Below are 22,277 nucleotides of genomic sequence, written 5' to 3'. Positions count from 1 at the left end.
CCAAATCCACCATCATAAATCCATCATCTCCTTCATCCATTTTGGGTCCCTATATCCCAAAATCCAAACTTTCTCCTACATATCCTCTACAATTTCCTCCTTTCCATCACCCTTCAAGGTGTGTGCCAATGACGATCTTTATGCCTCCTTCATCCACCCATCCACAAGTCTTCCAACCTAGCATCCATCAACCATGCCTTCCTCCCAAACACCCCACCCCCTTAATCCAAACTTTTTCATAATTCCTCATCCTTCTGTTCACTATCCTACCAAGATCTATGAGAAAATAGTCAAAATTCCTTGAAAATGAAAATGAAGAAAAGGAAAAGATATCAAGGGATACCATCCATGTACCTAGATGCTTGATTCCTCCCTTTCTATCCAATGTCTTCCACTTCCACTTATCCATCCATTCACTTTTCCTCTTCCACTTGCACTCTACACTGGGGGCAAGCTCCAACTATACCAAACTTCCTTACATATCTTCCATACTTCCATCTACCGCTCATTATCCTTTTCCATCTGCGACCTTGACTTTCATTTCCCTTTAATCCATCCACATGCACTTTCCATATCCATCCATACTCCTACATACTTCCATCCCCCTTTCATATGTTCTTGGTCTTGGTTATCCCTTCCATTTCATTCACTTTATATCCCACATCTTATCCATAGCTACATCTCTTTTTCATACCCTCCCTCCCATATCCCTTATTCATTCCACTTTTATACCCATGCTCGTGATCACTACTAGAGGCACAATAACAAAATTTTCATACATGCTTTGGAAGAACACATGCCTTCTCTTCCTCCATGCGCTAGACTTCATACCATCTTTCCATTTTCATGCATCCTTTCCCACCATATTTTCTTCCCTTTTCCTATCCTTGGTATGGGGCATTTGGACTCTTTTGAAACATGGTCCTTGGCTCTGCATTTTCCCTCATATCCTTTCACCATTCCTTTCATCCACCAACTCACGTTGCTTTTCCTCCATTTACCATCCCTTGGTTATCCCTTGTCATTGGTTCTAATTCATTCCACCTTCCATCAATTTTAACTTCTTCCAATCCATTCAATAAATCCATTTCTCCTCTAATCTAATCATATTCTCTTCTTCTAATCATTTCATTCAAATCATTTCCATAATCAATTGCTTCATTTTTCCATCTATTTTCATATACCTTGATCAACTTTCTAATCTTCCATTAAAAAAACTTTCCTCTATAGAACATTTATCATTGTCTCTCTTGCATTCCCCTTCCATTCTAATTCAATTCATCCATTATCTTATCTTATCCAAATTCTTCTATTTATCTCATGACACTGAGCTTCAACCTATCAAACTAAGCTTATCACATAGTGATTGCAAACAAACTTACACAAATTCACACTAAGACTAAATGATTCAAGAACCTTGTTCCTTTCACATAATTGCCAATGAACAATCACAAACATTTCAATACAATTCAATCAAATAAACAATTTTTTCCTTATAGGATGAATCCTTCCTACATAGGCTTAACAAATTTCATCATCAAAATTAAGTTCATGGCAAGAATTTTGAATCGAATGACTACTTGGTCGTACAGTCTTTTGTTGATTTTATCTTTGTGTATCAGTGATAGCCTCCCCATGTGTGCCTCGATGTTCAATATCTTGGTATCATTTGAATGGCTTAACTTTATTACATGTGTCATTTTGTGATATGATCTATTTTCATGATTCTTTAGCACATTTCTATCAGTTTTCAAGTCATGGTTATGCATTGCTTACCAGGGGCAATGGGTTAGCACACTTTCCCCCAAGATCCCTAACAAGGCTTTGGGTGTTCCTAGACCTCTCTAGTGCATATATGTCATTTGTTCCATCATGACTCTGAAACCTACATCTATTGTGTTGAGAATCTAGTCCACACAAAGGAATCTTTTCATCTATGCTACTATAGCATTTGATGCATAACTCCTCTTGCAATATCAAACTAAGGTGTGCTCTCCCATATGAACACAAAATAATCTCATGCATTCATGCAGTTAAGTTACATTTAGATTAATTATTATCCAATTCACCCTACTTCATCCACTCTTACCAAAAAGTCATGCAAGACCTTCTTTTTAAGCCTTTTTCCTTCCCTTTTCCTTCCTGTGTCTATTTTCAAAAAAATGGGGAAAAGTATATTCCTTTTTCACCCCATTTCCTCGAGAGGGCAACCCTCCTCCCCTATTGTCACTTTTACGCAACTCCTAGACTCCTACCTTCTTTGGGGCAACCTATATTTTCTTTTCTTTGATATGATGTGATCCCAACATCACATCATAGAGAGGCAAAATGTAGACACTTAAAATCATCCCAAAGGACTCTATTAATTTATTGCCCTTGACATTATAATTAATTAACTATATTTGTCATATTCTTCTAACTATTTAATTAAATTTATTTAATTAAGTAGGTTCACTTTCCTAAGGTATTTTAATTTAATTTAAATACTTCCAACCTTAATGTGTTAAATTTATTTAATACATGATCCTCCATAAATGCCCTTTTAAATAAATCTTATTTATTTAAATCCCCTCCATCTCATTAATTCTTCTAAACCTATGATTAAATTAAATCTTATTTAATTTAATCTCAAACCTAGCCTAAAACCTAGTGTACAACCATTACTTTCATCCTCCTAAGCCTATCCACCCTTTAATCCCACTTAATTACCTTAATCATCTTACTAAATTCCTTCTTAAGTCTAAGTGTGTGCTCACACATGTGTGAGACCACTCCCTCTTGCAAGCTTTGTCCCCCACTCCTCTCTCCAAGTTTTTTTGAACACGTGTGAGCAAACTTTGAATGTTGACCACTTGCATGGCTTGCTTATGTGTGTCCTTGTGGCACTATGTGGATGCCACATAGATGCCACCTCACCAAGGCCTCTCTCAAGCCTATAAATAGAGCCCGTGTCTCAAGCATTTTCATCTCTTTCACATGCATTGTTATCATGTTAGTTTGAGTTTTGAGCTTTCATAGTGTTATCATGCTAGTTTGAGTTTTAGAGTTTTTATAGTGATTTCATGTTGCATACTAATGCTTGGTAGCTGATTTTAGATTGCATTTGCATTGTTAGATTTAGCTCATTCGTGCATTTAGATCTTCATTTCAGTTGCATACTAGTTTAGCTTGCACATTAGCTTAGTTTCTTTATTGCATTCCATTTCCACATCCTTGAATGCTCTCAAACATGGCTTCTTTCATAGCCATTGTTTGAGGTGTTCTTCATTTCATATAGCATAATTTCATAGTTTCATCAATCACACTTGCATTTTCACATCAAGAGATTCACCCTAGTTGTGTTTAAGGAGAGTACACCAAACATCCCTCCAATCCAACACACCAACAAGGCCTCTCATGGGTGCCTTTGTTGAGATATTTGAGGTTGCTTGAGGATATTATTTCTTGGTTATTTTGAATTGCAAAGCTCAAACAAATGTTAGTTAGCTTCTTTCCATTGTTTAAAACTTGAAATATGAATATTGGCTAATTTATGTTTGTTTATTATTTCTTGGTTATTTTTAATTGCAAAACTCAAACAAATGTTAGTTAGCTTCTTTCCATTGTTTAACACTTTAAAATGAATATTGGCTAATGTTTTTTTGTTTACTCTTGCTTCCAACAGGTCAATTTCTTTAGCATACACTTATTCTTAAATTTCTTCTTTGCTCTCTATAAAATTTCTCTTATCCATCCAAATATTCATTGAATTTCTAGACTACTTCTATTAAATGAACCAAAAGTAGTTGAGAAGAGTCAACCTCAATGTTGAGTGCCTCTGCAAGAATATTCTTTGCATCTTCAAGCACTTGAAATTCTTTATTTCTTTCCTCTCTAATCCTTTTTTTTCTTATCTTTCTTCTATAGAAGCTCTCCAATAATGTGCATTTCATTAGGATTAATATTGGAGATATCCCAATTTAGGATAACTATTTCCTCATCAAGATCAATGTCTTCTTCCTTATCTTTGCCTTTACTCAAAACTTTTGTACTCAGTTGAGGCTTGGTCTCAACTATCCTTGTACTTATTATTTGCACACTCAAAATGGAAACAATGGTAGAAATAGTAGGACTGGTAGAAAAAGTAGATACTACACTTCTTGAAGAAATACCTTGTATAGCCAATATTGATTGAGGAGGAAGTATTGATTGCTCAATAGATGAAGTGCTTGTCACTTATGTCAATGAAGTACTAAGCTAAATAGGTGCAAATATTGATTGAGTGCTTGAACTTGTAATGTTTGACACAACCAATTTTGTAGTAGCTTTCTCTAAGCTTGATGTCTTCAATGCTTCACTCAAGGAATGAGGAAGTGAGGCAATGACTACTATTTCAATCTTTTTAGGGTCAATCTCCTCAATGTTTTAAACCTCAGTAAAATCTTCCTTAGTAGCTTCCTATTCCTATTCCTCATCATCTATATTGTCATAATGTGTTTCTTCTCCATCATTAATTTCCTCTTCCTTGTCACTAACATTAACAAAAAAATCACTCTACTTATGAAGATTGAAATTTTTTTTCCATGTGTTTTTGGCATCTCTTACCACATGTTCAATGTCATTAATCAATATGAAGCAAGTGTTAAATTTCAACATAAGTTTCTCTTCATTCTTCTTGATGGATTCTTTGAATTCTTTATCATTCAAGCTCGACATGAGTTGCCTCAGAGTCTACTCAAATATGTCTTTTGCAGTTTTCATATCATGTTCTGATCTTGGCTTGATTTTATCCATTAAATCACTCAAAATCTATTGAGCAAGCTGGTCTGGAGAATATTTCCATTTACCCATTTTAGAAATAACTATGTCTTCCACTTTCTTTTTCTCCTCTACAATTCTTATATCATACCTTAATGATTTGAAATTTTCCATACCAGCTCCAAAGTCAATTTATTTTATCTTTTCTTGGAATGCATGTGGTGGTCGTTTGAAGATTACATATCCTTGTTTCTTTTTGGATACCCTTCTTGTGAACACTGTAGTAGATGGTTTGGTAGGTTTGGTTATAATAACTTTACCCTTCTTCTTTACTGGATCTTCTTCATCTTATGCATCATCTTCCTCTATATCATCTCTTTTTCCTTCTATTAACAAGAGAGTGGAACTAGTTTGTTTCAACTTTTCTATTCTCTTCTTCCCTTTGTTGATCGCCTAAGGGAGTTTTATTTCAAGTGCAATTCCTGTCTGAGCTTTAGCATAAGTGCCAAAGTATGTAGCTTTTTTATCAATAGACTCATTTGATAGTGCTTCAATAATGTCCTTAGTTTCATCAATGTTAACCTCATAACCTAGATGCTTGACCCATATAATTCTCGGTCTTATTGCTTGTATATACACTTTATCACAATCAACCATAATAAAAATATCATCTTTGTAGTTTTCTACTAGTTTCTTAGGGATTTTAAATCTGTTATTCATTTTTTCCTTAAATGCATCAAAATAGTTGCCCATAATACTAACATAGTTTTCTCCTATTTTTGTTATATACTCATTGATTTGGTAAAGAACAAGTACATCTTTTCTCCATGCAACTATACCTTTTGATGGGAAGAACTTTTGCAAAAAGAAAAATAAACAAGTGAAGAGTGAACCAAAATTACAAGGGTTGTTCCTCAAAGTTTTGATGCTCTACATGTTTTTGTTGAACTGATTCAACATCAACTCAGTTAGGTCATATGACATATTATTCTTGACCATTTTGAATGCGAGATCTACTGCTTTAAAGGATACATTTTTTAGATGACTAGAGTTGTATATCTTATGTGCAATCACATATATACTAAACTTCAACTCCATATCAGTAATACAAATGATTTTCATTCCCCTTCCATCCCATTCGGCAAGGGTTTTCTTCTCAAATTTTACATGACTTAGGGTTGTAGTCATTTTTTCCTTGGTTATCATTGGAAGACCTATGATCTAATGGATCATTTTCTTTGTTATCACAATAGGTTGTTCGAACCATAACTACCCATTGCAAATATAGCTGAGAATAAATCTTATCCACTTAATCTAAAAATCTCGTGGCATGTGTGAAATATGATTCAAACCCTTCACTTCCAGATGTTGATGCTCTAATTTTAACATGCCATTCACACACAATTATTTCAAAGATTCATCCATTTCTGGAGTTCCTATGTTTTGAATTGTACATAAAAAAATGTGAATAAATATTGTTAATCAATAGTACCTTAGCTGGGATTTGAGATTGAGCACCGGTTGGATCTAGGGTTTCTATAACAATTGGACTGAGCTTGAAATCTGGTGCTTTTCATTCAATGCCTCAAACTAACATCTCTGACCCTTTCTTTGTCTTGTTGCTGGTAGACACCATCACTTGATAGGGTTTGGAAAGACACAAAAATCTTCAATAGTAATTCACATAGATCACTCGAATGCACTAAAATTGCTCTACGCAAATAGCTCTTGAAAATTCCTAATGACAAATGACTTTGATTTCACCCTTTTATCAAATTTCATCTTTTCAATCACCATAAAGGCCTGGTATGATTTCTTTACTAATGACAAATTGTCTTCCACTTCAGCTTTAATTAAATGCTTAATAGGAGTATTCACAACTCAATGTCCACAATAAATTTTTAGTAACTCCTGAGCTTGCTTGATAGGGTCTTCAACCCAGCCTTGCTCACTAATGTCTAGACTTCCTTGGATGCTCAGTGATCCCTTTGCATCTTGAATGTTGATATAAATCTTTCTTTCTATCTTGACTGGAATTTATGTAAGATGACTGGTTTGGAATCCTAGTTCTAGTTCTCCTTTTGGGAGATCAAGTGGAAATGCTTGAGTCACCCAATTCTTGAGTGACATGTGCTTCATTGCTCAAACTTGCATTCTTAAAAGATTTTGGAATCCATTGTTGTCTCATCTTCTTTCTAATGTTATTTATTTTTTCCTTCTTTTCACCTTCAATTATTCTAGTATTCATATAGTTCTTGGAAAGATGACCAAGTTTTGTACAAATGAAACATCTTCTAGTGGTGTCTCTTGTCCTCATGTGATGTTTTACACAATTCATTCCAATGTGTCCAAATTCTCCACAGTAATGATATTTGCACCAAGTGTTGTAGTCCCAACCAAATATAGCTTTTATAATCTATTATGTTGGATTCAATATCTTAGTTTTTCATTTAGAAGGTGTGTGCCCAGGCTTCTTGCATTTGTGACATTTTCCTTCAAATTTAGGTTTCTCTTTGTATTCATTTTCTCTATGACCATTTTGATTACAATTCTAGCATTTTCTATTAAACTTAACTTTGCCATTGCTCCAACATTTGTTTGATGTGTGACCTAGTTCACCACAGTGACTACAAGTAGGTCATTGATTCTTTTGATCTCCTTGCTTGCATGATTCACCTTCTTCTATATATCCAATTCCTACTTTTCCCTTTTGTCAATGTTGTATTTGCTCATTTAGTTGATCCATGTCTCCTTGAGATTTCATCATCCTCTCATTGATTTGCCTTTTAGTGTTTAGATAATTTTGCATTCTTTGATCTTAGATTCATGATTTCTTCATTTGCATTAGTAAGCTAATTAATGAAGTCTTCTTGTTGAAGGGATAGGTGTTTAATTTCATTATTATTTCCTTCTAACTCTTCTTTTGTCTTGTTTTTCTCTTCCATGACTTCACACAATCTTACTAATTGAATTCCTTGCTCTCTTTTTAGCTTTCTTATTGCTTCTTGAAGTGTACCATTCTTTTCTGACAATTCTCCAATTGCTTCACTTGCTTCATCTAAATTACTTTATGAATGGATGTCTTCAATTATTTATTCAATGTAGAGTTGGTCATTCATATGTATTGCAAGATCTTTTCTTCTTTTCAAAGATTGAGAGAGTTTCTCTTTTTCTTTTCTTGAGTTTCCCAATAGCCAATTCCAAATCTAGCTTTTCATTGTCAATAGCCTTATCAAATCTAAATACCTCCATAGCCTCTTGATCTTGCTCATGATGTTAAACTTTTCTCTGAGAACCACAAACCTCTTATACCAAATGTTGGAAATATATATAATAGGCTAAGTTACTAAGAGGGGAGGGGTGAATCAATAACTTATAAAAAATAATATTATTTCACCAATTGATCCTTCATGTATATTCTAATCTAATTGCATGCATGAAAAACTGAAAGCATTAAAACATTCATAACATTGATGCACAATATGGTGATCCAGACACCTTCCAAATAGAAAGTAAAACTAGGGTGGGGATGATACCCACAAGCTTTAGTACTACAATATAAAGTTGGCATGTTAAGGCTTACAATGATCACTTCTAATGATCTACCATATTTGGAGCAATAAGGACTACTAGGTCCACCTTGAAAAAGGATTTACAAACATACAATGAAGTATGCACTAGGTAAAGAGATTTACAAAAGAATGTTAAGTCTACCTTGTGAAAGGATATAACTGATCTTCCTTTTAGGATGAAATAGTATTTGATTTCTGATCTATAGCTTGGTTTTTTGAATTGGATTCCTTTGAGTGTAATTATCACCTTGCTATGATAGATAAATCTGTGTTGCTCCTCATACTACTGTATCCTTTTACTTTACACTTCTACTCTTCAAATTTTCATCATACTTATTTCATATAAAAACTTGTTTGGATGTGATACAATACATTACATATATCAATCCAATTTAAAAATCAACAAAGTCACTACAATACAAGTTTACACAAAATACACAAAGTCAACCCAACTGCAAGAATTCATGTCCTAAAGAATAACTCAATGAGGTTCTGATACTTAGTATCCACTATCAATGCTCAGCATCATCATGCATTTCATAGACATAGAAGCTTGGTCCATACAGATCACTTCCAAGTAGTCTAAACTTGGTCTATATTGGTGACTCGGTGAATACTACAAAACTTGGCATATAAACTAAATCACTTGATTCACACTACATAGCTCAGTTAATGCTATCACTATGGGCTTGGTATAAATTGAATCACTTGGTTAACACTGAGTAACTTAGTCAACACTGGATTCACATTACTATAACTGCAAACTTAGTAAGCACTGCATAACTCAGTTTGCATTGGTGAACTCAATAAACACTAAGAAGCTCAATTTACACTAATAATCACCAACCTAATAGAAACTACTCGGTAAAAATTGAATATTGTTTCTTGAACTCAGTAGCAAATATAGAACTTGGTAGAGTCTAAATTACTTGGTTAACTATACAATAAGCTTGATAGATACTATCTGTCTGAATAAGTGTGTGTCACTAATAATAAACTTGACTGCAATGTCAACAGAGGGTAAAACTAGAATATCTCTAGAAATAGAGATTCCTCAAATATTGAAGAGAGGAAAGAAAAGAATGGAAAATATTCAAAAGAAATTTGATAAGAAGGAACCTTCTCATACTTACAGAAGGAAGAGGAGAGAATGAAAAGAGAAAGTCCAGTGACGAGTAAGAACCTTCAAAGAAGAAAGGGAAAGTAATGATCAAGGCAACACCAAAGAAGACTACACCTAAGAAGGTAGCTACTCCTATGATCACTACTACCAAGCCTACAAGGCTAAGGAGAAATATAAAGCTCCAAGATGATGAACAAAAAGAAGAAGAAGTTTAGAACATCAAACTAAAGAAGCACCCACCATCCTTTGAGAAGCAATTAAAAATAATAAGGGGAGGAAGTGGCATTGTTGGATTCAAATACTTCATATATGAATATAGAAGCAAGGAGGAGAAGTTGTAAATAGAAGATTCTTTGGTTGCTAAGATGGCAAAATGAAAATATGATCCAAATAAAGGCATAAATGGTCAAGAAAAAATTCTAAATGTAGTAGAAAGGAAATTTGAGAATAAACCATTAGAAAATGTAGCTCGAGCATCATCTGATTTGAAGATATAATTTGATTATTGAAAATGAACTTTTTCTTTTGAAGCTGACCTAGAATGAAAATGTTGATTGGAAATCTATATAAGAAAGACGTAATATTTTGTCAAAAGTTTTTGTATGATGAAGTATATACAAAAAGGAAGATCAAAGAATAGCATATTAATTGACAATTAGATTTTGTAGCTACCAAGAAGTATAGAAGAGCATACCAAAGACACACTTATCATAGTTAGGTGATTACAAACTTCAAATGGAAGATATGTATCAACAAATAAAGTTGCAAAGAAAGGATCATGTTTTTGATTGCATCCTAATAGTTGCATTAGGTAAAATCCTCTAACAAGGTAGACCTAATATTCCTTTGTAAAATCTCCTAATAGAGTACATACTTCATTATATTTTAAGATCCTTTCAAAAGGTGGACCTAGTAGTCATTTATACTCCTAATAGTGTAGATCACCAGAAGTGATTATTTGTAAGCCGTAACAAGCCAACTTTGTTATTGTGGTAATGAAGCATTGTGGGTGTCATCTCCACCCTAGTTTTACCTTCACCTAGGAGGGTTTCTAGGTTACTAAATATTGTGTCAATGTGTTATGGTGTTGGTTTTTTTATTTATTTATGCTCATGCATTGCAGAAGATTAGACAATCTAATAAAGAAAGGCAAAAAATCTAAGTGAAAATTTTTAAGTAGTTCCTTATTCATTCCCCACCCATCACCTATCTGCTAATATATATTTCTTCATAAGGATTGAATACCCATCCTTAGTGTTATAAGCCTTAGTTTTTTATCTCACCCAAATAAGGATATGCCTACTTGGATTCATGCAAATAAATATATTATCAAATATTTTCAATGGTTGTTATTTCTCTACTAAAGGATATCTACATTTTGTAGATCTTTCCATTTCTAGTGGAGGAAAGAGTGGTTTGGATCACTAGTTGTATAATCCTTCACATAGTTTCCCCATTGATTTTCTAAAACCCTTCTTGAAGCTTCCAAGTCATAAAACGTTTCTATTTTTCCATAACCCCCATGAAGCTTCCTAGAATATTGTTGAAACCCCTCTACCTACATTCTATGTTAAGTGATTATTGATAAGGTCCTTATATTCCATCATAAAGCTCCAAATTTTGGAGCCTTTTGGTGGCTTTATCATTCTAAGCATACTATAGGCCTCATTGCCTTGAAAATATTTGTTTCTCAAAATATTTACTCATTTTAGCTATGGGTTCAATATAATTCCTCACACTACTTTAGCCCCTAGTGCTTTACTTTATTCTTTAATATTATTTATCCCTAAACCTCCCTATTTAGACCTACACATATTACCCCAAGCCATTAGGGAAAGTTTCTTCTTACCTATTGTCCCTTGGTAGAAGAAAGTTTTCATAATTTTTTTAATCTCACTCCTTTTATTAGAAAATAGAGATATGAAAGATGGATAATAGATGGGGTTATCAGCTAGAACTAATCTTAACATGGTATCTTTTTCACTATGTTAGTTCCTTTTTTATTTTTCCTATTATGTCGTCCTACAACCTTGTAGATCTAGTTCATGTATCTAAAGGGATCCCTAGATATTTACTTGGGAAAGTACCCTTCCTCAAAATTAAAATCCTAAATATTTATTCCTTCATTCTTTCTTTAGAATGGGAAAAGAAGATCTTAGATTTAAGGTTATTGATTTCTTGTCTTGATGCTAATATATAGATGTTATCTAGGATGTCCTTCAATTTCTAGATTCCTCAGCTAATCCTTCACCATACAGAAAATTATATCATCAATACATTGTTAATGAGTGGTGGGTTCTATAATACTATCTATATTTCCCTAAATTACAATCAATTCAATTTATTAATAGTTTAGCACCTATTTGATGTAATTTCATGATAAATTTATATTTATGATGCTTTTGCATATCTCTTTTTTTTATTTCCTAGATGGAACCAGAGTAGGACCTAATGGATTCTCTTGGTATTCCTATACTATGGTGGAAAAACTGAGGTAGGACCTATACACATGTTTTCCTTTTCAATCTTCCAATCACAAAAATAATTTACCACACCAAAATAGGGCTTTCCTCAAAACTAGATTGAATCTCTTAGAGTAATTTTTTATTGATGGAGGTATAGATGGTATAACAAGATACTAAGAGGGGGGGTGAATTAGAATCTTAAGGACTTTTACTTTTCACCAATTCATTCACACATTCACTAGTTAACTTATGCATGTAAAACTTGAATAATAAACTTGTTGTAACATGTAAATCTAATCTATCACATGCATGGAATTAAAATAAATAACACAATATTTGTTACCCAAAAACCCTCCAAGGTAAAGGTAAAATTGGGGTGGGGATGACACCAAAAAATATTCACTACTGTTGGAAATAATTGAAAAGATCATGAGGAAAATTGTTGGAATGATCATATGGAACTGATAAAGAATGTTCTCAATCATTTTGTTGTCATTGATGTCAAACTTGCTACTTGTAGGAATGAAAATTTCTTTAGTGATCCAAATACTATCAAGTGGTTGATTGACAAGGAGGAGGCAATCAATAAGATGTAACTAGAACACCTAGAGAAAGGTTGAAGTTATGATGTTGAAATGAAGTAGAAGGATCAGCTAAGTCATTGATGAAATAGTGTATTGATGACAATATCAAAGATGTAAGGTTTTAGCTAAGACATCTCTAAAGCCTAACTAAAGTTCATTAGAGAGAGGGAGCCGAGCAAGCTAGTAGGTGTCGAACAGTTTCCTAGTTGAAGCCGAGCAAGTGAACTTCAAATGCCGAGTGAACTTCAAGTGCTGAGTAAACTTTAGATGCCGAGTGAACTTCAGATGCCAAGTGAACTTCAAATGTCGAGTGAACTTCAAGTGCTGAGTGAACTTCAGATGCCAAGTGAACTTCAGATGCTGAGTAAAATCAAGTGTTGAGCAGAAATAGATGTCGAGCATCACAAAACCAATAGTGCCGAGTAATACAGAGATTTTGAGCATCAGTAAAACAATAATTCCGAGTTGCTGCATTATTTTGAAAATCAAAGATTCGCTAGATCTAAGCCGACAAGGTTGTTATCTAGAAATCTATGAATTAAATGGAAGATAAGAATGATGAGCTAGTGGCACAGAACAGCATGTAGAACATTTTTAGAGATTACAACTAGAGTCTAGATGAAGTTTCTAGATAAGAGCAAGATATAGGGTAGATACATTGTAGCCTACCTAATCCATTTGAAACCCTAAAATTGGAGAAGGAGAATTGAGCAGAAAAGGAAAACTAGATTTCTATTTAAGGAGTCATAAGGTCATGAAGCAAAGAGAGGAGAAGGTGGTCGAGCATAAAAGCATGAAGTGCTGAAGAAGGTGCTAAGGAGAAGAAAGCACAAAAATTTTGTTTGAATAAACGACCATAAGGATGATTGCATTAGCATGATGAGTAAGAAGACTCAAGGAGATGAGGCTAGAGAGAAAGACAAGCTATCAGAGCTGAAGTGATTAAAGCCAAAAAAAAAAAGGATAGAACTGAAGAGTGATCTGAAATCTGTAAAGTATGTTGTAAGTTGTATCAGATCAAAAATTCATTATTGTTACTCTCTAGCAATTGTAACAATTAGTTTAAATCCTATGGACTTAGGTTGGTTTAATAGCCATGAGGTAAATCCTTTAACAAGGTGACATTCCAAGTGAATGTTCTAAAGTCCTTTGATCAGGCTCATTCCTAATAGTTTGGTGAAATCCTCTAACAAGGTCACATTTGACAGTGTGTTGTAAGCCTTTAATAGGGTAGGCTTTTAATAGAGCATCACTTTAGAAGAGTGAGAACCAAGTAGCATGTTACTGGTGGTTTTTCTCAAATTGGGTTTCCACATAAATTATTGTGTCATGTGTTAATCTTGCATGTTTTATTGCTGCATGTTGATTCGTTGTAACTTGCTAAGATGGTTGATTTAAGTTTGGATGGATGAAAAGTGTATGGATTCATTATAAGTTGTGAAAAAGTATTATTAGGGCATTTGGACCTTGAATAACTGATTCACCCCCCCCCCCCCCCCCCCCCCCCCCCCCTTCTCAGTTATTCTAAAGAATTCTAACAACTACTACAGTAATAAAGTTAACATGTTAGGGTTAGAATGTTTGATCATAAAATATGATCTACCATGTGAGGGATCTAACCTGTTAAAATCTTAAGAGACTTCTATATCTCACCTTGTTAGAGGATTTAACACTTACAATATAGTAAGGAATTTTTTAGGATATTTATAAAGATCTATTAAGACCACTCTATTAAGAGATTTACCCCATTTCAAGTTAGTTAGAACTAATTCAATACCTGGCTCTCAGTATGCTCTATAAGTTGATTTTGAGTCTTCTCCTTGCTAACTGATCCTCTCATTTAATCTGATAATACTTGTCTTCTCATTCACTGCTCTGAATAGGTAACTTGCTCTGTTAAGAGATAAAAAAACACTTTTATTGACTTTTGATCTAATCTTAATCTTTCACTTCACTATTCACATATTAATCCTTGTTTGCATGTACACTCTTCTCTTCTCATCTCCATGCCACACGATCTACTTTAAGATCTCCTCTATTTAAAGATTTTTGTAAAGAGTTTTCTAGATGCTTCTATAATAGCCTCTCCATCTGAATCATTGATCACAAATTATAGGGATCTATAATCCACGTTATTCATGCATAAAACTCTCTATAACAACCTCTACAAATATTAAGTATTCCTTCCATCTCGGCTTGAAAACAATTTACATTAAAATAAGTTCCATTCCTAACTTTTATGTAACTCTGCATTGTATGGCCTTTACTATTTTTTGATACTTGGCATTGTTGTTGCTTGGTTTATATGGATCTTAGTACATACTATGTAACTCATCACTTGTATGCTTGAAATTACTTGGTTGATGTTGAGCTCATCTTGTACAAAAAATTCTCAATTACCATACGCTTACTCAACTCTTATAGATCTCGGTACATACTTGTGTATATGACTCAACCTATAAAGAGTAGCTTGGTTTTAGTGATGATCATCTAACTTTTCCTTGTAATGACTAAGTGTTTGACACTAATTGACAAAAAAAAGTTAGAGATACCAACTATAACAACCTATTATAGGACTCTAGGGGAATCTTAGAGTTTTATGGGTCACCTTAGGAATGAAATGTAGTGCATCCCTATCCTAGGATTGGGATTTAGTACATTTTGGTCCCATGACCTATTTTGAGTCCCCTTCTTGGCCCTAATGTCAGGGTTGATCTGAGCCATCATTTTTGTCTTGTCAATCATCAAGAAAATGTTTATTTTGAATCTATTGATAACAATACTCAATTGCTTCATTTGAGATAAGACCAAATAAGCATACATCATGGAATTAAACAAGAAAAAAATAAAAACTTTATGTGAACAAGCTACTGTGGACATCCCAATGTGACATAGTGCAATTGCAAGGTGGAAGAAAATAAGCTTGGAAACAATCTTTGAAGAAAGAGATTTCTTCACATTGTGATTCAATTTATGATTCAAGAGTTCAAAGTTCAATCATGAAGTAGAAAATATAGATTGTGAGTATGTCTTAGAGTAATTTATCTCTAGGGGCTTGGTATAATTTCTTGGTTATCCTAAAATCTATACACTACCACTTCATTCTCAATTTCAAATTCAATTACAATTTACATGCTAGGGTTTCAATCTAGGGATTTAGATCTTAGCATTGCACAATTTCAAAGCTCATACATGAGCATCACACACATTTACTTAAATCTAATGGCTATCTATGGAGGTGGGAATAACCAAAATAGGGGTTGACTAAGGTGAACCCCTACATAGCCACCCAAATACACATTTTTAGATATTTTAAGATCTTGAAAGATAGAATAGAGCACATATTTACATACCCATTTTGTCAAATATCAAAGATTAGAAATCAATTTCACGATCGAACACATAAAGGTTGGGAAAAAAAATTTCATTGTCCTCAAAATTCATCTCCATCCCTCTATCTTTAAAAGTCATCTATGTCTGAAGCCAAATAGGGTTTTGCACATCTTGTAGTTTTAGGTCTATAACCAAGTTTGTTCATTGTCAAGAGTAGTATAGAGGCCAAAAAAATAGATCAAAAAATCCTTCACTCTTCAAGGTAAGTACTTTATTTGGTTTAGTCAATACTATTAATTTTCCTTTTATATCTTCTATTTATTATCTTCTTTCATATTCATAGATTAGATTTACTTTCATACTTATTAAGTCTTCAAGGAATTTGATATTCTTTCATCTAGATCCTCATCCATTGGATTTTTCTTATATTACTACTACTCTACCACTTGGGTTGTATTAAATTACTAATATCAAATAACCTTGGGGTTAGTTTAGAAAGGATCTTTCTCCTTGATCCCCATATTGAGGTAAAGGTCTATCTACTACCCCTTTGAAAATGTGAGGTATTGAGACCTATTTAATGCTTCACATTTCCCCCTAGACATTTGATGAACCCACTAAATGATATTTCCATGTTTGATCTTTGTGTTAGATTCTCGCAACAACTCTTTCTTACATTCTGGACTTAGATTTGGCTATATTGTGCAATTAGATCTATTGGATAACTAAACAAGGAGGGTGAATTAATTATCTTAGGTCCCTTTAAGAATTTTCACCTCTTTAAACTTATTAGAAAATAAACCTTACTAACCAATTTCAACATTCAAGTGACCAACAACTTACAACATCATGCATATGGAAACACTAAATAACATATAAAACATTCATAAACTCACTAAAACTAGATTTTAATGTGGAAACCCAATTTGGTTAAAAAATACTATGGGAATTATCACCCACAAATAAATTCACTCTTCTAAAGTGAGATTAGTTAAGAGCCAACCCTATCAAAGGTTACAAATGCATTTGCTAGATGTGACCCTCTTAGAGGATTTTCACCAAAGATTAATTAGATTGGTCACTCTACAATGAGCTGCCTTCCTAAAGGACTTAGTAAATTCACTAGAATTCCACCTTATAAATTATTTAGAAATGGGATTCTTAAATCCACTTGGTTAAGAGATTTTTATGCTATAATGATTAGAAAGTAACAGTGAAATTATCTATGAAAATGTGCAACTACCTTTACCTATTAAGATTCCCTTTCTACTCCTTTTTCTTCTTCAAACTCTTCCTTGCTAGATGATCAATATAAAAACTTCATATCATCTCTTTCTTTCACCTACTTCACACTTTTGTTCAACCCTATTATGCTCAGTGTACCCTTCTACACTTATTCAACTATCATCAATAGTGTCCTTCTTGCTCCTCATTTAAATTAATAATATTTTTTTTCTTAATTACATTCATTAGAGTTTCCTCAAAGTGCTCTTGGCTATATGGTCAAATCTCAACTCACATTCAATGTATGTGTTTCTCATAAAAATGTTTTATGAATCTTGTCAACTTGATCTCACCTTGGTACTTGAACTTTTCTTGGATCTTGAACCATCCATTAAATATTTATCATTGGTCTATACCTAACCTTTTTCCTTTTCTAATTTCACTAACAAACTTTGTTCCTTCCCTAGAATCTTCTAGATCACTCTAGATCATCACTCGATGTTATTCTTTAATTGATTTTTCCAAAATTGTTCTTCTTTAATAACCTATTTTCTTGTTGAACTAAACATCATCATTTCCTTGGTTAAGACTTATTACTTAATGAAGAATATTTTATTGGTAACACTTATGTGCTTGATTATATTATTTTCTTGATAATACTAGCACATCCTTGTTGTACTTGACACAGGTTTGGTACACTTCTACTGAACAATAGATTTTCTTACCAACCACCATTTCTTGCTTGGTAGAATATATTAATTCCTTGTCTTTATATTTCACAACCTCATTCCTTTATTATTGACTAATGTAACGAATTTGTATATCATTCTAATACTTCATCAAAACATTTAAAACTTACCTTGTTAAGAATAATTCATTAATTTCCTATTTAATATCATATACTTAACATTACTTCTACATATCATCTTCTATCTCTTCTAACAATTCTTTTACTCAACACCACAAATCTCAGATAAATATGACAACTTGAATAAATTAGTAAGTCAATAGGCTTTTCATCAATGACAACATAAAAATTGATCCAATTCTTCTACATACCTTTCATTTCTTAGGTATCTAGTCTTGTTCATCATTAACACTAGTTTGGATAACAATGTCATTTGGGGATAAAAATCTTCCCCTTTTGCATTGATGGAAATGCATCTAAAATATACCATACAATACCAATAAGCATCATCAACAAATTTATTGAACAATGATCTCCCCCTTAGATAGTTCTCTCACCTGGGTATCATTTCCATCTTCATCGTTCTCTCTCATTTCTTCCTACATAGTCATCTCCTTCTATGTTCATCATTCTCCATCATCATTGTCCATAATCATTGTCTTCCACTTCAATATTTCTCTCCCCTTTTGACAATAAGGTTAAAGGTGCCTACAAAATTTAATCTAAAACTAATTGTCATTGTAGTTGTACCTTATACCTTTCTTCTACCATTTTATTATATTTTGTCATAGCTTTCTAACAATCTTTAGGATACTCCTAAAGAATGAACATATGCATCAACTCACAAATAGATGATCTAATAAGGAGAAAATTGACCCAACCTTAACCTTACTCTAATGAACATTAGATATGGGAATGACCCCTCGTTTACCTCTCACATACTCAAAAGTATTTTTAGGAAAATAAATTTCTAAATATATTAGAAAAATTCTTTTTGGATTTTATATATTCTAGCTTAACTTATGTCTCTTGTACTTGTGTATAATACTAGTATTATCACAACAGATTCTCATAGGACTATCCACTTCATCTTGTATCCCTTTTAGTGATTGTTTGATCCAAACAAAGTTTGATTAATTAATTACAACAATAACATATTTTTCCTCAGTAGTTGACTATGAAATATGACTTTTCTTTTTTCTTATTCATGTTACTAATCTTTCCCCTAAGATAAAAGATCCTTCATCTAGATTACCTACCTAGTCATCATTAGTGTACACCTTGAGTTAAAATGTCCATCCTTTATGCACCATAAGCCATAGTGATGTATTCCTTCCAAATATCTAAAGATTATCATCACAACAACTATATTTGTCTCTTTAGGATTAGAAGAAAATATTTCCACAATACTAACAACATGTGCAATGTTTTCCCTGCTATGAACAATATATTGTAACTTACCGATTATAGATATAGGTAGAATTTTATTCACCTTGGTAGAGTCATATTCTTTTGATAAATTTCATCCAATTATCATTGGTGTAATAACTAGTCTTGAGTCTTTTGTTAAGATTAACCTCAGACAGAAATAACACTTACATGCAAATATAACCAATATCAAAAAATAATAGATCACACATAAGAGAACACAAGACACCAAGATTTAACATGGTTCACCCAATATTTAGGCTATATCCACCAACAGCAAGTCCAATATTATTATTATTCAGTGATTACAACCTAATTACAATTTGTAATCACTCATAGATCAATATCGCCACAAGGACCAATTTTTGCATCACACATTATGAAAATCTCTAACCTTAAGCCTTTTTATACAAGCTTTTTGACACTTAAAAAATTAGGGCTAGAATAATATAAAAATAGTAGTTGACACCTTTTACAATATAAGGTTATTTTTGGCTTCGAGGGCACTGCCCCTAAAAACCCTTGTGGGGACATTGCCCCTCAACCCCACCCTGTACTACAATAGGGACTACACCTGAGGCACTACCCTAGGACCTCGCAAGGGCAATAACCCTTGACCCCATCTCCCATAGAAATAATCTTGAGGGAAACCATGCCAAATAAACTTTTGGGTCTAGTTAGGCTCCACATCACAACAATCTCCCACTTGGAGACTGATTAGACTCCACAACAGTAACCTCCCACTTGCAGACTAATCATAGCACCACTAAACCTATAGCTCCCACTAGAATATATCAAACCATCCTAGACTCTATTGTTCTTTTATTTTGTTTAGTCTAGAATACCAATTGAAGTTGAAGAGGAGTTTAGCTTCTCCCTTGTTACTACCTTGGTAAAAATATCTGTTGGATTATCATCTATATGTATCTTCTCTAGCTTTAACTGTCCATCATCCAAAACTGATAGAATGAAATGGTACCACAACTATATATATTTTGCCTTTGAATGCAGAGCTAAATTCTATGCAAGATGAATGGCACTCTAGCTATCTATGAATAAATAGTTATCCTTCTGTCGATGCCCCAACTCTTCCCTGAAGAACTGAAGCCATATCATCTCATTGGCTACCTCTATAGTAGCAACATACTCTATCTTTGTATTGGATAAAGCATTAACCTTTTGTAAGCAAGAAACCTAGCTCACTGCTGCCCCACCAATAGTAAATACATAACATATAGTACTACACCTAGTATCAACATCCCCTACCAAATCTAAGTCAACATAGCCCTATAAATTAGTAGTAGAGCCCCCAAAATGTAAACACTTACTAGATGTTCCTCTCAAATATCTGAGAATCCATTTAACTACATTCCAATGCTCAATTCCTGGATAACTCATATACCTACTAATGACTCCCATTGCATGTGCAATATATGGCCTTGTAGATACCATAGCATATATTAAGATTCCTACAGCTAAAGCATAAGGTACCTTGGACATCTTATCCTCCTCTTGTTGTGTCGTAGGACACATCTCCTTAGTCAACTTTAAATGATCAGGTAAAGGTGTGCTAACAGCTTTAGCATTCTCCATAGAGAAACGTTGAAACACCTTCGCAATACAAGTAGCCTAAGATAATGTCAATTTCTCGTTCTTCCTATCTCTAAAAATATCCACAGCAAGGATTTGTTTTGTTGCCCCCAAATCTTTCATAGTAAATAAATGTGCTAACTATTCTTTTAACCCCTTTATGTGATCCATGCTAGACCCAACTACAAGCATATCACCAACACATAAACATAAAATAATGGAGTTTTTATCATCCAACCTCTTAAAATAAGCACAATGATCTAAATGACACCTACTATATCCATGCTCATGCATAAAACTATCAAATATTAGATACCATTGCCAAGGTGCTTGCTTCAAGCCATATAAACTTTTCTTCAATCTGCACACTACTCAAATCCTTGTGGTTAAGCCATATATATCTCTTCATCCAAATCACCATGAAGGAAGGTTCTTTTAACATCAAGCTACTCCAAATGCAAATTTTCATTAGCCACAATACTTAAAATAGTGTGAATAGAAGTCATTTTAATAATAGGAGAAAATACCTCAACAAAATCAATGCCCTTTTTTTGTGCAAACCCTTTTACCACTAACCTAGCTTTAAATATTTTCTTACCTCCATCCTCTTCTTTTAACCTATAAACCCATTTATTCTATAAATCCTTTTTACCTGCAAGCAACTTGCATAAATCTCATGTCTTATTTTTTAGCAAAGAGTCTATTTCTTCTTTCAATGTAGACTCCCACTAAATCTTTGTATCCACTTGCATAGTTTCATCATAACATTTAGGTTTGCTAGCATCAGTATGTAAAATAGAGTACAAAGAAGGAGAAAATCTTTCTGGAGGTCTACGTAGCCTTTTTTACCATCTAACATGCACTAGGGTTTGTGGTATTTCTTGTTGGGGTTGTTGCAGATCATGAGGAATTGTTGGAACATCATCTTTTGGAGTATCGTCTAGCACTACATAATCATCTTCTTTCTTCTCATGTTTTTGCAATGGATCTTTGTACAACACTTTCTCATTGAATATGAAATCCTTCTTACAATTTTATGATTTTCAAAATCCCAAAGCCTATAACTAAATTCACTAATGTCATATCCAACAAATACACATTTCTTTGACTTAGCTTCTAGCTTGGTTCTATTTTTAGAATATATATGAGCAAATGCTTCACAACCAAACCTTTTGATAAAAGAATAACTCACCTTCTTACTAGTCCATGCTTCCTCTAGAATACCACAATCCAAACAAGTAGAGGGGCCTCTATTAATCAAATATATAGTAGTATTGAGAGCCTCTGCCCACATGTCTAAGGGTAACCCTGCATGCAACCTCATGCTCCTTGTATGCTCCATTATAGTCTTGTTTATGCATTCAACCACTCCATTTCTTATGGAGTCCTTGGAAAAAATTTATGTCTATGAATTGCATTAGTGGAGCAATAATCTTCAAATTTATGACTACAATACTCACCACAATTATCAGATCAGGGACATTTTAATTTTTTTCCAGTCTCATTTTCAACCAAGCATTTCCATTTCTTAAA

Source organism: Cupressus sempervirens, chromosome 8, assembly GCF_028749045.1.
Source record: "Cupressus sempervirens isolate cs-2001-9-10 chromosome 8, ASM2874904v1, whole genome shotgun sequence".
Lineage (NCBI taxonomy): Eukaryota > Viridiplantae > Streptophyta > Pinopsida > Cupressales > Cupressaceae > Cupressus > Cupressus sempervirens.
The sequence above is the reverse complement of the archived record's forward strand: the minus strand, read 5'-3'. Positions refer to the sequence as shown.